The following is a 14,474-nucleotide window of genomic DNA, read 5'->3' as shown; positions in this document are numbered from 1 at the left end:
AACATCAATTCTGAAGGTGACTTAATTTCATCTGAAATAGGAGAGTTAAGATATTCCAGTAATACTAAATATGGATCCTTGTTGTCAACTACAGCTTTTTTTAACATTCGCTTGACAGTTTGAATATGTTTTCCAATCATTCCATTAGACTGTGGGCAATTTGGACTTGAAATTCTGGTTTCAAAATTCCATCTTCTTGCAAAATCTTTAAATTTTCTGCAATTATACTGTGGACCATTATCCGAATATACTATTTTCGGAATATCATGTCTTGCAAAAATTGATTTCAATTGCTTTATCACTGCTACACTTGACAAATCTTCCAAATGTCCAATTTCAACATATTTGCTAAAATAATCTATAACCATTAGATAATCCCTTCCTTGAAAGTAAAAGAGGTCTGTTCCCAATACTTCCCATGGATCATTAGGTATTTCTTTAGATATCATTGGTTCTTTAGTATTAGCTTTTTGTAAACTTAAACATGTTTGACAATTCAGTACCAAATCTTCAATTTCTTTCAACATTCCTGGCCAATATAATATTTCTCTTGCTTTGATCTTGCATTTTACTACTCCTAAATAACCATAATGAATTCTGCTTAACATATCTTTTCGTAAACTTCTTGGTACAACAACACAGGAACTTTTAAATATTAATAATCCATTTGTTTCTGATAGTTCTTCTCTGAAGTTAAAATATGGTTTTGCCAATTCTGGAACCATTTTTCATCTGGCCATCCAGTTTTAATTAATTTTTTTAAAACTTGTAGTTCTTCATCCTTTTCTGTTTCCAGTTGAAAAACTTCTATTTTACCATTACACATTGGTATACATTCTACAACTAGTCCCACATGACCTTCTATACAGTCAAAGGTCTTTAATCCGGACTCGTCGGGACTTCGGCGATTCCGGATTATCGATTTTTCCGGATTATAGATCATCAGTTTAAATCTGGTAAGATGGCATGCAGAAATTATAAAATTAAAAATATGAAACTGTAATTTATAAAATAATGAGCAATAAGATCTAAAGGGTATCAAAATTTACCAAAAAAGAAGCCTAATATTTATTTGTTTACTTTATTAAACATTTCTTTTAACGCGCGAATGCGTAAAGCATACCTTACGCATAGCCGAAATTAGAAAATTGCAACCAGAAAACTATTTGATTTGTATTCGTGATATTTATAATGAATTTGATTTAAATCATATCAAAGACGAAGTACATCGAAATTAAATACTACATTTAGTAAGGAATTATAAGCCGAATAAAATAAAAACATCTGCCCTGAAGATAACGATAGTGTTGACAAATCAACTTCCAGTTCATTGCGCGCCGTGACGTCCCCCCCCCCCGCAGAGCTGCGTGAAATTGATAAACAGATTTCGGAACGGTTAGATAAACAAAGGATATGCCTTTATCTATTTTTTGTAGCAATTCGTTTTTTGTTTGATGGACATCGAAACATACTTTCGTTTTCTAGATCCTTTGGGAGCTCCAGCATCGGAAATTCTATTTGACATAATCGAAAGTTCCAACTTACTTTTATGAAATTGCTCTAACAATCTGCAAAAAATAATAAGCCGGATCCAATTCGAAGATTAAGGAACAACGCAATCATCAACATTAACTGAAATAGATAATTAGATAATTTTAGCTTATACCGTCCGTTATACATTAAACGCGCACGCGAAAACGTATTCTGCATTTGCGCAGACGCATATGCGCAGTCGTAAATGTCTTGGGCGCACGATTAAAACGCCTATGCTCATGCGTCAATGTGGCGCATGCGCAGAAAGATTTTAGCTTTGAGGTCCGGATTATGGGTGTCCGAATTAATGACTTTTGACTGTATCTCCTTCAAAGAAATCAGATACTTCATCATTGAATGATCTTGATAATGCATCTGCTATAAAAAGTTCTTTTCCTGGTTTATATTTTATCTCAAACTGATATGTCTGTAATCTTATACGCATTCTTTGTAGTCTTACAGGGCATTTATTTAATGGCTTTTTAAAAATTGATTCCAGTGGTTTATGATCACTTTCCACAGTAATATTTTTTCCAAATATATACTAGTGAAATTTCTCACACACAATTACAATAGCTAAAGTTTCCTTTTCAATTTGAGCATAATTCTTCTGTGTATCTGTTAATGCCTTAGATGCATATGCCACTGATAAATTATTCTGCAGTAAGACTGCTCCTAGTCCTTCTTGAGATGCATCTACAGATAAAACTACTGGCATGTTTATATCATAATACTGTAAAACTGGTTAATTTACTAAGACATCTTTTAGTCTTCTAAATGCTTTTTCATGTGTTGCATTCCAGTTGCAGATAACTTGTTTTTTCAACAAATATCTTAAGCATGATGTCAATTCTGATACATTAGGTATAAATCTAGAAACATATGTAATCATTCCTAGGAAAGTTTCTAATTCTTTTACATTTTTTGGTGGTTTTATACCTAGAATAGCCTTAATTTTGTCTTCATCTGGTTTTAAACCATCTTTAGAAAATATATGTCCCATATATTTCACTTAATTCAGCCCAAATTTACATTTATTTAAATTAAATTTAACATTCTTTTCTCTGGCTCTGTCCAACAACTTCTTTAATCTTGAATCATGTTCTTTTTTATCTTTACCCCAAACTAATAAGTCATCTATATATATTTGAACTCCTTCTAAATCACTAAAAATTTCAGAAAAACTTCTGTGGAAAACTTCTGGTGATGAACTCAGTCCATATGGCAACCTTAAAAAACAATATCTACCAAACAGAGTGTTAAATGTAGTAAATTCACAACTTGAATCTGACAGTTTAATTTGCCAAAATGCTTTGTTTGCATCTAAAATACTAAAGACCTTTGCATTTGTCATTTGAGATGAAATTTCTTCAAAAGTTGGTATGTGATAATGTTCTCTCAGTATATTTTGGTTAAGGTGCTGAGGATCTAAACACACTCTTAAATTTCCATCCTTTTTCCTTACTACCACTAATGAATTCACAAATTCTGTTGGTTGGTTACCTTTCTTTATAATACCATCTTTTTCCATTCTTGCTAATTCCTTTTTTAATAGATTTAATAAGTTATGTGGAATTTTCCTGCAGGGTTCTATTTTACCAACAGCTCCTGGTTTTAATTTAATATGATATGTATATCCAGTTAAATTCCCAGTTCCTTTAAACAAATTTTGATATCCTTTTAAAGATTCTGGTAACTTTTCATTGGAATCAGGATTTACTGTACAAATCCTTTGTATTAGGTTTAATTTTTGCAATGTAGGTAAACCTAAAATAGCTGGAACAGTTTTATCACATGCTACAACTTGAAATTCTATTTCATCCTTGTCCCCTTTCGATGTTTCACATAATAATTTACATTTTCCAACTACATCAATTGTAGTACCATTGTAATTATTTAAAGTGACTTTTGATTCAGCCAAACATTTATCTCTTAAATTTAATTGTTTAAATTTAGGCAATGGTAGCACATTACACTGAGCTTCAGTATCCAACTTAACAAATAACTATTTAGATATGTTTACTTTTAGTTTTTCAAACCATTCGGTTTTATTTTTAGAAAATGAATTTGTATCTTCTACTGAACCTAAAATATATTCATTACCATTATTATGTAACTCATGCTCTAAATTATTCTGTATAACATTAACATTTTTATAAGTGCACATTTTGGAAAAGTGATTTTTCTTTTTACAGTACAAGCAAATCTTATTATAAGCAGGACAGTTGTATAACTTATGAAAAGTTGCACATTTTCTACATGGTTTTGGATTATTGTACTTATTTCCTTGATAGTTTGAAGAAGATTTAGTACTTTGTTGCTTTTGTTTTACATGATAGTCTTTCTTACAAGGCTGACTTTTTTCCTCTGAAGGTCGAAATTTATTACGTTTGATCGCTTCTATTTTATTTTCTTCAGTTAAAGTTTTCAGCTGAAGTTCTGCTAATTCAGAAGCTTTACACATTCTTCTCCAATGTTAACTGATCTTCCCTTTTTTATTTAGAATTCCACTTACTATTCTATCTCTTATTAAACTATGTTTTAATTCTCCAAATCCACAGTTGCTACTTAATTTCCTTAAATCGGTTAAAAAATCATCAAACGATTCACCTACATGTTGTGTTCGACAGGAAAATATATGTCTATCAACACTTTCGTTTGCTTTCGGTATGCAAAAATTTTCGAAAGCTTCAATTACTTTGTCAACATCCTTGTTATCTTCTTCACTTAAATTAAAAGTATTAAATTTTTCAAGTGCTTCTTCACCAAAAATATGCAATAAAATAGCTACTTTAATTTCAGGTGATTTAGTAATACCACCAGACGCTAACATATAAATTTGGAATTTTTGTTTCCATTTCTTCCAATTTTCGCGTATATTACCTTCGAAACTTAGATTACTTGGTGGCTTTAATCCATCCATATTTAATTTAGTACTTTAAATAGTTTATATATACGTATTTTTAGCCACTTCCAATAAAAATAAACAACGCACTTACCAGCGATATAAGTTTGGATTTCACAGTAAACAACTTCCCATGATGTTTTTGTTTAGGATATCGTTACGGAAGCTGCATGGTTCTTGAAAAAAGATTTTCTTGGAAGCACTTCCGCAGAGAACCCGGTAAATGTAAACATCGCCAACTTTGGCGATAATAGTTCAAAACTGGTAACCCAGCGGATTTATCTTATTCGCTTGTACGAAGTTTGCAACCATTCCTCTTGCGTTCATTTTGTTGAATTATCACTGTTGTTGTTCGCATTTGCAGATTTATGTTATTCTTCTCTTATTTATTATTATTTTTTCTGAATTTTTTAACCACGAATAGATAGAAATATTTTCGTAGAGAGATGCCGGTTCTCGGTTCGAGATGAAAGGAAGAAAATACGGGGGAAGGGGTGAATGCTAATTTGTAACACGGCCGTTCACGTTGTGTTCTTAATTATTAACAGCTCTAAGAATCAGCAATTTAAATAATTAAGTAATGCTTTTATTTTTATTATTGGTTATTGTCATCTAAAATTATGAGAATAAATCAATTTTTGTGGCGTAAATTTTAACAAGGTAATATATTGTTAATGCTTTTCTAACAATAACCTTTCAGAGGATGGCAGGTGTGACATAAATAGATGATTAAATTGAAATAAAGAATATTATTGATTATCTAAGATGACAGAATAGTTTGATGCATCACCATGGTCATCAAAATCAGCAAACCACTGCTGGTGTAAGGAATATATTGTTTTCTGTGTTAACTGGAATTTAAGACAAATTTTTTTCGTTTATCACGTTTAACCGGTTAATTTCAGTACATTAATACTAATTTCTATTTTTTAAATGAATTTTTTTGCGTTATAAATGCTTATAATATTGTCTTATACTTAATATATTCTTTTCTGTGCTAACTTGAATTTAATACAAATTAATTTTCGTATATCACGTTTAACCAGTTAGTTTTACATCTACATGCTTATTCTCTGTGAATTTTTACTACCATATGCTTAATATATTGTTTTGTCTGCTAACTTGAATTTACATGCACTAAAAATAACGTTTACAAAATCTCACGTTTGCGGCTCGGCTCACCGTCGATGAACCGCGAGCTTGGCGAGTAAAAATGCAACGGCGCCAACAGGTTCTCTGCGGATGAAAACCCATTTTCTTTTTTAATCAACGACGGGCTGCGCCATGTGTTGTATTTTATATGTGTTGGGTACGTGCTCAGTGATGATTACAAGATTTACACAAACATCGTTTATTCTACATTGCTCATCCACTACAGTTATGATTAAAGATAATAATAGATACAGTTACAGTTACATATATAACAGGAGCATGATAAAATATTTCTTTTATAATACAACTTAAGAATAAGAAAGAATCTGAAAAATTTCATACTTTATTGTCTCTATTGTTATTGTTAACTCAAGAGATATTCTGTGTAAAAATTATATTCTATTGATGTTCGCAAACAGAACTCCTCTAACAGAAATAAGAATTCTGATCTCCGATCATTATAATTTTATTTCATGGGATTAATTGAAGTAACTTTGCATCTGCTTTACTCTGCTTGTTTTATTTAATAAATCTTTTACTTATTGCAATAAGTGGGTTTTTTTTTTTTTTTTTTTAATTATTTACAGCCTAAGCTATAGAATCAAATGTACTGAATTTAAGGAGATATTTAAATATAAGAATTCTAAAATATGTATTGTGAAAGTTTGCAAATGTGTGTTTTAAATATGTTTTCCATATTATCCGAAAAGATTTTTAACTTAAATCAAATAAATATTAACTAATATGTGCATAAGAGGTAAAGTATGAAATGAGTGTTGGCAGTGCCACTTGATACTTAAAAATTAACTTTTCCTGAAATAGCTTTATATTATTAATTTTTTTAATACATAGAACATCAAGCATAAGTGTAAAAGTACAGAATTTAGTGGTAATCTCTAAAGGGAATAATGAGTTTGGTAGATAGCCAGTGTTACACTATGGTGAGTCTATGATGTCTTTCTGAGGCAACACAGATTGCTGTATTGCTTGGGGCGTAAAATAGCAGAAAAGAATTCCAGAAGGATTTGGAGACAAATGTAAATGTTTCATTCTCTTAATGTATCACGTCATCTTTATTTGATAATTGAAATTTATATTTTCATTTGCTGAGGTATATTCTTTTTTTGTGTGTTTTTTTGCGAACTTACGAGAAATATTGCTAATTTCAGAATATTTCTAAAAAAAATGTATGAAAACCCCCACCTTCCAGCTGATAAGTGATGTTTACCTTTTAAGCTATTAAAAAGAAAGTGCACCAAAGTGGTGTTGTTTATATGGGAGTACCAAAATTTGTTTAAATGTCTTGTGTATTTCTTAAGTAATCATAGTTTAATAATCATACAGCATTCACTGGAATTAATGTGTGTTGCTATGCAATAAGCTTTTTTGTAGAAATGTCCATGCCTTTGATACTCAAAATAATACATAAAAGTTTGTCAACAAATGCTTACAGTGCAGGTTTATTCATATGCAAATATATAGTAGAACAAAGATGTGAACATGCTATCTCCTTCAGACAAACACAATATTTATATTTATGTATGAATTTTTGCAACAGTATTTAAGTATTTAATGTTATTTGGAAGATAAACCTAACCATGCAATTAAAAATAACTCATTGCTAATGTTAATTACATATTTCATTATTTTTGTTAGTTCTAATAGAGACTGTAATACTGAACAGCTACCTTTAATACCTTTAAGACTTTTAAGACCTTTAAGCTTAATGTCTACCAGATAAATTACTTTAGTGCAAATACATCAATTTGACATAGGTAGAAAATACTTGTATTAGAATGTGTTTTATATTTAAAGTAGCAAGTTAATCACAAAATTATAAAAAGTTTGAATATTAATTATAAAATTTATTGGTCATGCTGGTTATATTCACTAATTAAATGTAACAAAATAACTATCAGATAAATATGTTTGCGTATAGAATTGTGAATGCATATCTAATTATGAATTTAAATATTTAATTTGCCATTTGATTAAGTATTTGTGTGAGATAAAATTAATGTACATGGTACATGATTTCTTCCACATCCTATGCTTTAAAACAAATTTTCCTAACATCCTATGCTAAAGTCAAAATTTGCCACCTTTTCCCCTTTTTCTTTACAGGTATAATAACAACTTGGTTAAGATTCCAGTCCCTAAACATACTTTTCTCATTTCCATTTATAGCTAGTAGTTAATGGATCGAAAATGATGTGAAGTATCATCTCAAATGAAGAGGAGAAAATTACTTTAGTTAAGGTGCACTTCAAGGAAGAATCTTGATAAACTGTTACTTCGAGATCCATTTCTATGGTTAAAAAATATGTCACTTACTGGGACAGATATCAAGTTCATACCAAATATCAGTTTTGGATGTTGGCATGTAACATGCCCAAAGAACCAGGCAAATAAAAGAGATACATGCAAGTACATAATTTTCATCTACTAAATATATATTACATATAAATTAATAAATTTAAATCTAAATAAATGATTTAAATACTACATGTAAATATAAATTACAGTTTACAAAATAGTTAATCGAAATATTGTATGTGATTTTATTTATGATTCCTAGCAGTTTCATTCTAAGCTGCTACGGAATTATACTAAATACGAGGGCTATCCAGAAAGTAGATTACGTTTTGGAATAAAAAAATAAACAAAGTATAGGAAACAAATTTTATTATATACAGATGAAAGCCACACTCAAATACTACTTTTCTACATAGTCACCATACAAATTAAGGCATTTATCGTAGCGATGTACGAGCTTGGAAATTCCTTCGTCGAAAAATTCGGCCGCCTGCGCCTTCAACCACTTCTTCTTGCAGCTGTGCGTCGTCATCAAAACGCTGCATAGCCAGCCACTTCTTCATTGCTGGGAATAGGGAATAGGTCACCCATGTTTCGTCACCAGTAACGATGCGATCGAGTAAAGAGTCACCATCCTTATGGTAAGCGTCCAAAAAGTTCAACGCTGCAGCCATTCGCTGATTTTTGTGGTCCTCTGTCAAGATTTTTGGAACCCATCTTGCACAAAACTTGTGGTAACCAAGCTTTTCGCTGATGATTTCGTGCAACAAACTTCGCGAAATTTGTGGAAAACTCAAAGAAAGTTCCGTTATTGTGAAATTTCGATTTTCACGGACTTTAGCATCGACCTTTTTCGAGAAGTTCGGCGGTCACTATGCTGGGTCTCCCACTTCGATCTTCGTCGTGAACATTGGTTCGGCCATTTTGAAATCTTATGACCCACTGACGCACTCCACCTTCAGTGATAATGTTGTCCCCATACACTTCACGAAGCTGCCGATAGATTTCTATCGGTTTACAGTTTTTTGCAGTCAGAAACCTTATTACTGAGCGCACCTCGCAGCTCGCGGGATTTTCAATTAACGCAGACATTTCAAACCGTCACAGTATCTGAACGGAGCACAGCACGAACCTCTCACTAGCACGGCTAGATGCCGACTGAGCTGCGCAACGCTCTGACCCCAAGATGGCCGCGCTAGCCCCGCCCCTAGCGGACACAGACGGAAACGTAATCTACTTCCTGGATGGCCCTCGTAGAAATGCTCACTGGCAATAAAGGCAACCTAAAACATATAGTAGAAATGAAATATGTGTAAAGAAGTTATAGCTTGTATTCATACCATTATATTATTATATGCAACGAATTAACATGGGTAAGATATCGACTTGTTTTGTTCTTTTTTACATTAAAAAAGTGTGTGTAAACTGTGTATAAAGTGATATTATTGCATTTTTTTCACAGTAATAATATTATACAGTTCTAAAATTAGCATTATGTCATAATAAAATTGATATATTCCAACTAAATTTCAACCTCAGTGGCGATGAAAGTAACAAGTTGTATATGGTTTTTCTGATTTAAAAGCAGGAGAGAAAATTTATAAAACAAGCATGGCTGAACTGAGTCTCAGAATTCATAATTATTCACTTTGTAATGGAGTCAGAGTTTATATTGTGTTGGAGCCCATTGCTGTGCGGCTCCAGTACTTCTCAGTTTTTGAGATAAATTACAATTTCAGCTGAAGCGCACCGGAGCCGTAAATATAAGGGCTGAGGCACTTCTTTTGTCCAAGTGAGCCACCATTTAAGCATATAAATTTTGTTTTAACAGTAAACATGTCTTAATCAAATTCTAATTTCTGAATGCAGGCCTGTCTATCCTTCGCACTCAAGCCTTACACAGAGGTTGAGACTTTTAAGGAAAGAAAACCCCCTAATTATAGTATGTCAAAGGCTTATTCTCCAGCATATGCAATGAATTTATCAGAGCGGGTAAATTTTGTATTCCTTTAAAGAACTAAAAGAGATACCCTGGTCATTCATGTTCCATGTTAGTGACTGTCTACTGCAGAGCGGCCCACCAGCGGCCGAGCGATAAAGTCGCTGAACACTGGTAGTTTGGTCTGAGGTTCGAATCCCGCAAACGGGCTGGCTGCATGGGCTTTTTCATGATTTTCCCCATTTCACGAGCCAGTTTCCCTTAGAAAGTCCTCCAAGAAGGCATCCCTCCCTTTAGGCAGATAGTCCTCGAGGCTTTGCCATAATCACACACACACTCTACTACAGAGCTCCTGTAGATTTCCTGAATGATGTAACTAAATGGGGAAGGGGGTAACATTTATACAGAGATGTCTTATGTTTATTCTCATGTTGTATTCAGGAAAAGTGGTCAGAGAAAATTTCTGCTTCACTGCTAGAATTATATCAACTGGGTATCGCGATCAGAAAGTCCCTCTTTATTTTCAAAGCTACACTTTTTGGATAAATCTCTTGCAATATCCTCATATTGTTTCTAGAATTCTCCCTATTCTTCTTAGTGGAGCTTTAAGCTTTAATCTTTTTATCTTTTTTTCCTTGGTGTGGTAAAAAAAAAAAAAAAAAAAAAAAAAAAAAAAAAAAAAAACTAATACCTGTCATCTGTTGGAATAGTACTTTATATATATATTGAGAGCTTCAACTGAGACAGAGCTGCTTTTTGGCATCAAAGTGGAATTGTAATTCCAGACAATGCAACAAATAATCAGTATTGGTCCGGTACATTTTTTTGCTATGTAACTATTAAAAATTAATTTAATAATTTATTAGATTTCTCTTTACATTTTTCTTAAATAAAATTTATTGTTTAATTAATTAATTAAATTAATATTAATTTAAAATTATTATTTAATTATTAGCTATTTTATTTATATATTTTTTTTAATTCTTTCCTTCCTCGCAATCTTCCATAGGGCTCCTGCAAATCTAATTTTAGAAATTAAGCGTAGTTCTAATTCTGAAACATAATTGTCATTTGAAACAGAATTTGTGTTACATCTTTTTAATAATCAGTAATTTCATTTTTTGAAATCACGTGTATAGTTATTTCAAACTATGCCTTATTTGCTAATCTGGGAAAAGTAAAAACAAAAGGCAAATAATTCCATCTCTGTAACTACCATGTTAATATTACTCTTCAAATGTGTTGTGGTTATAAAGGCAGCAGAAAAGATAAATATATTGTACCGTATTAACACCTGCATTCATAATGAACCTCAAATCTTACCCAATGCCCTATGAATAAGTGTTGTGATTTGTATGTGGAAAAACTTAACATGTCTAATGGTGTAAATTTCCAATGAATTAGTTATATGATACAGTAGTGAGTTTTGATTTCAGTATTGGTCTGAAGTTATCCTGAAGTGGCTGAATATCCTGTGTAGGCTGAATGCCCACATAATAGCAAAATAATTTTTTTAGCTCCGATAGTTTGAAAGCTTACAGTCTCATTCCCTCCTTTTTTTTTTTTTTTTTTTTACATTTTCATGTTTTTTACCATTTCTATGAGGAGTTTGTATAGGTTAAGAGTCAAGAAAAATTCCTATTTCTATGTTTTGAAGTTACTGCATTATTTGTATGTTATTGTAAACAGCAGTATATCGTGTTTATTTTCAATTTACTGCTATTAACATCTGTGTTTAATTATAACTGAGAAAAAAATTGAAAACCTGAAGAAAAAGCTGTATTTATTATATGAGAAAATAAAATGTAGAAGAGTTCATAGTTTGTGAGTTTACAAGGATTATTCTTCCTTAAATACAGACGAAAAGCAAGAACTGTTAAATGTTTATGTTTGTAAATAAGCATAAATGCCAAAATACAAAACTCTTGTTTATTTATATTAATTTACGTGGTGCTACTTTGAACGGATTTTTGGCGATTTACGTTGGCGCGATTTTTACAACTTCAGCCATCTTGAAAAACGCTGTTTTTACGCATAGTGAAGTATTCGAAACTTTAAAAAAAAATAAATATCGTTGGAAGTAATGGATTAATTTTTTGTTGAAAATGTCGTTTTTTAAGATGGCAGTCAAGTGTAAATAAATACATTTACTATGAGTATAAAATACTAAAGTAAGGTTATTATTACTTTCATATAGCAAAGAAGAGAATAAAAACACCACTATAAAAACATTGTGCCAACGTTTAATGAGATTAAAATATTACTGAAATTGAATATCGAATTAAAAACCATCATCCAACATTTAAAAGAATTAGAATATTGTTAAATTCAAATACTTTAAAATACGTTATATAGAATATAATTAACATTAAAACATATGTGACAATAATTATCTCAGCAATTTTTGAAAATAATGTATTAATTTTTTTAACAAAAATTGAAGTATATAATTATAAAATAAAAGAAAAATGGGTTAATCTTTACATTATGGTAACTTGGCGTTTTTTGGCGAAAATTTGGCGACCGAAATTACAAAATTTCCAGATTTCCCCCCTTTTCCGATTAAAGAACCGTAATTCGTCCATTAATATCACATGACATATCCCATGATCTCTCATTTCTCTCACACAAAATAATGCGTAATCGGAACTGAGTACTGCTCACATTATTACCAAAGTCCCAGGTATTAACCTTTATCGCCTCCAAAATGTCGCCAAACAACCAGTTACCATATTGTAAAGATCAACCGAAAAATGTGTACTTACATTTTTTTTAATCATTTAATCTGTTGTTTATTGATAAGTACCACAAAAAAAAATCGGAATCATAATTTAGATATCAATGAAAAAAATTTGAAAAATGTAATAATAATAATAAATAAAGGAATAAAAAAAAATTTATGGAACTACTCTGATATGCGCCCTCAAGTCGCCAAATTTCTCGCCAAATATTTTTGGCGAGAAACTTCACGCTGCCATATTACTATCTAAATTTTTTGTCTACATTTCGAACTTTAAGCCAAAAATGTCTCCAAAAACACGGTTTTCGCACATGCAAGAACTACGTTTTGAACACACGATTTAAGCTAAAAATCCGAAAAACAAAAACAAAAAATTTAGATAGCAAAAACGTAAAGTTTCTAACCAAAAATATTTGACAAGAATCCATGTACACAGCGACATGTTTTAACTTAAAAAAACATCTACGAATGGCACACTGTAGGCAACGAACGAATCTACGAACTTTAATAAATTAACTTTAATAAATTAACATAACAACAATAAATTTGAAAGAATACCATGTACACAGTCTTCTGTTTCAACTTTAAAAAACATCTACGAATTGCACAATCTACACTAAAAACAAATCAAGAAAATAAACTAAAATAAATTTCAGACAATTCAAAAAACAACAATAAAAACGGAAATTCATACAAAAAACAATGAATATAACATTCTACAAAATAAAACGCACTTACCATAATGAAAGCTTCTTTTAAAAGCTGAAATATCTTTCCCCCTATCTTCTCAGATACAGAGCATACAAAGTCCAAAATGCATTCGTTAATAAAATTTCGCCAGTCACACAACGTCTGTGAAGAAAACTTCCACGATTTTGCTATATCACATGCCTTCCTACGATTCAAAATTTCGAAAGTAACAATAAAAACTTCCTCCAATGTTAACTTGCTACACGAAAGCCAAGATCCAAACCTTAAACTCCGCTGACACCCACATACTTTATTAGCAACAATTTTATTGCAAACCCACACAAGTCTATCAGAAACACCATTTTTCGTCCGAGTTCCCATATCAGCTCCGCATTTCGGACACGTCAAACTCCGTTTTAAGAGCGTTTAATACCCCTTTCTCATGTCGATTTTTAATAACAGATGGCGCTACGAACGTTGAGCGATAAAGACTCAAATCTGTAAGACTACCTACAGCCTGGTTACTATGGCAACGACGCTTCCTTCCTCTGTACTTGTTTGGCGGGAAAGTGAGTAAGCCATAAAACACATCCCCTCAGTTGAACAAAAGACCTGCTGTCATTTCTTCCGTCTGTGACTCAGACTGCAGGGTATGTTTTGAACAGGAATAGAACTTTTTCACCTTTGTGTTGAATGAAAGATATCTGTGAGATACGTGCAGCAGTCGCTATTTCTTTTCGCAAAATTTGTTCATCACGCTTTTCAATGTTGCGTAATGTTTCATAATTTGCCGTTATTTTGCGGAAGAAAACAAATTTCATCGCGACATAAAAATTATATATAAATGATTTTATACTTGATGATATGTGTATACATATATAGCACGCACATAATATTCCATTTACTCATCCATCCATAATATTCCATAAATATGTGTTAGCACTTTCCAGAGCTTTATATATATTTTTTACTTGTATTATAAAATTGTATAACACTCCTAACTATTATTTTTTTACTTCAAAAGTGGATAAATCATTATCAAATTTTTCTAGTACACGGAGAAATGGTCTATGTATCCACACACATAAACGTAGTAAAAGATACTATTGTTGATTGAATATCTTTTGGCAGCAATATCAAGATGCAACGAAAATCCGAAATCAATTAATAACATGCATTTTATTACAAAAACACTAGCA

At 31.5% G+C, this 14,474-nt stretch overlaps 1 protein-coding gene and 1 long non-coding RNA gene across 2 annotated transcripts in view; one reads left to right on the top strand and one right to left on the bottom strand.

The window, feature by feature from the left end:
• The window catches only part of LOC118187478 (uncharacterized), a 77,039-nt gene that overhangs the window by 10,312 nt on the left and 52,253 nt on the right, over window positions 1-14,474 (top strand). The gene's annotated exons all lie outside the window — the stretch shown is intronic.
• LOC146993944 (uncharacterized) lies at window positions 12,203-13,700 on the bottom strand. The gene is made up of 2 exons (XR_015043940.1): window positions 13,324-13,700; window positions 12,203-13,201 (listed from the first exon to the last, which is right to left on the bottom strand). It is a non-coding gene; the product is annotated as an uncharacterized LOC146993944 (long non-coding RNA).

This window comes from Stegodyphus dumicola, chromosome 11, assembly GCF_044657685.1.
Source record: "Stegodyphus dumicola isolate Sdum_Otavi_A_Nest chromosome 11, ASM4465768v1".
Lineage (NCBI taxonomy): Eukaryota > Metazoa > Arthropoda > Arachnida > Araneae > Eresidae > Stegodyphus > Stegodyphus dumicola.
Note: the sequence above shows the minus strand (reverse complement) of the source record. Positions and strands in the feature narration are given on the sequence as shown.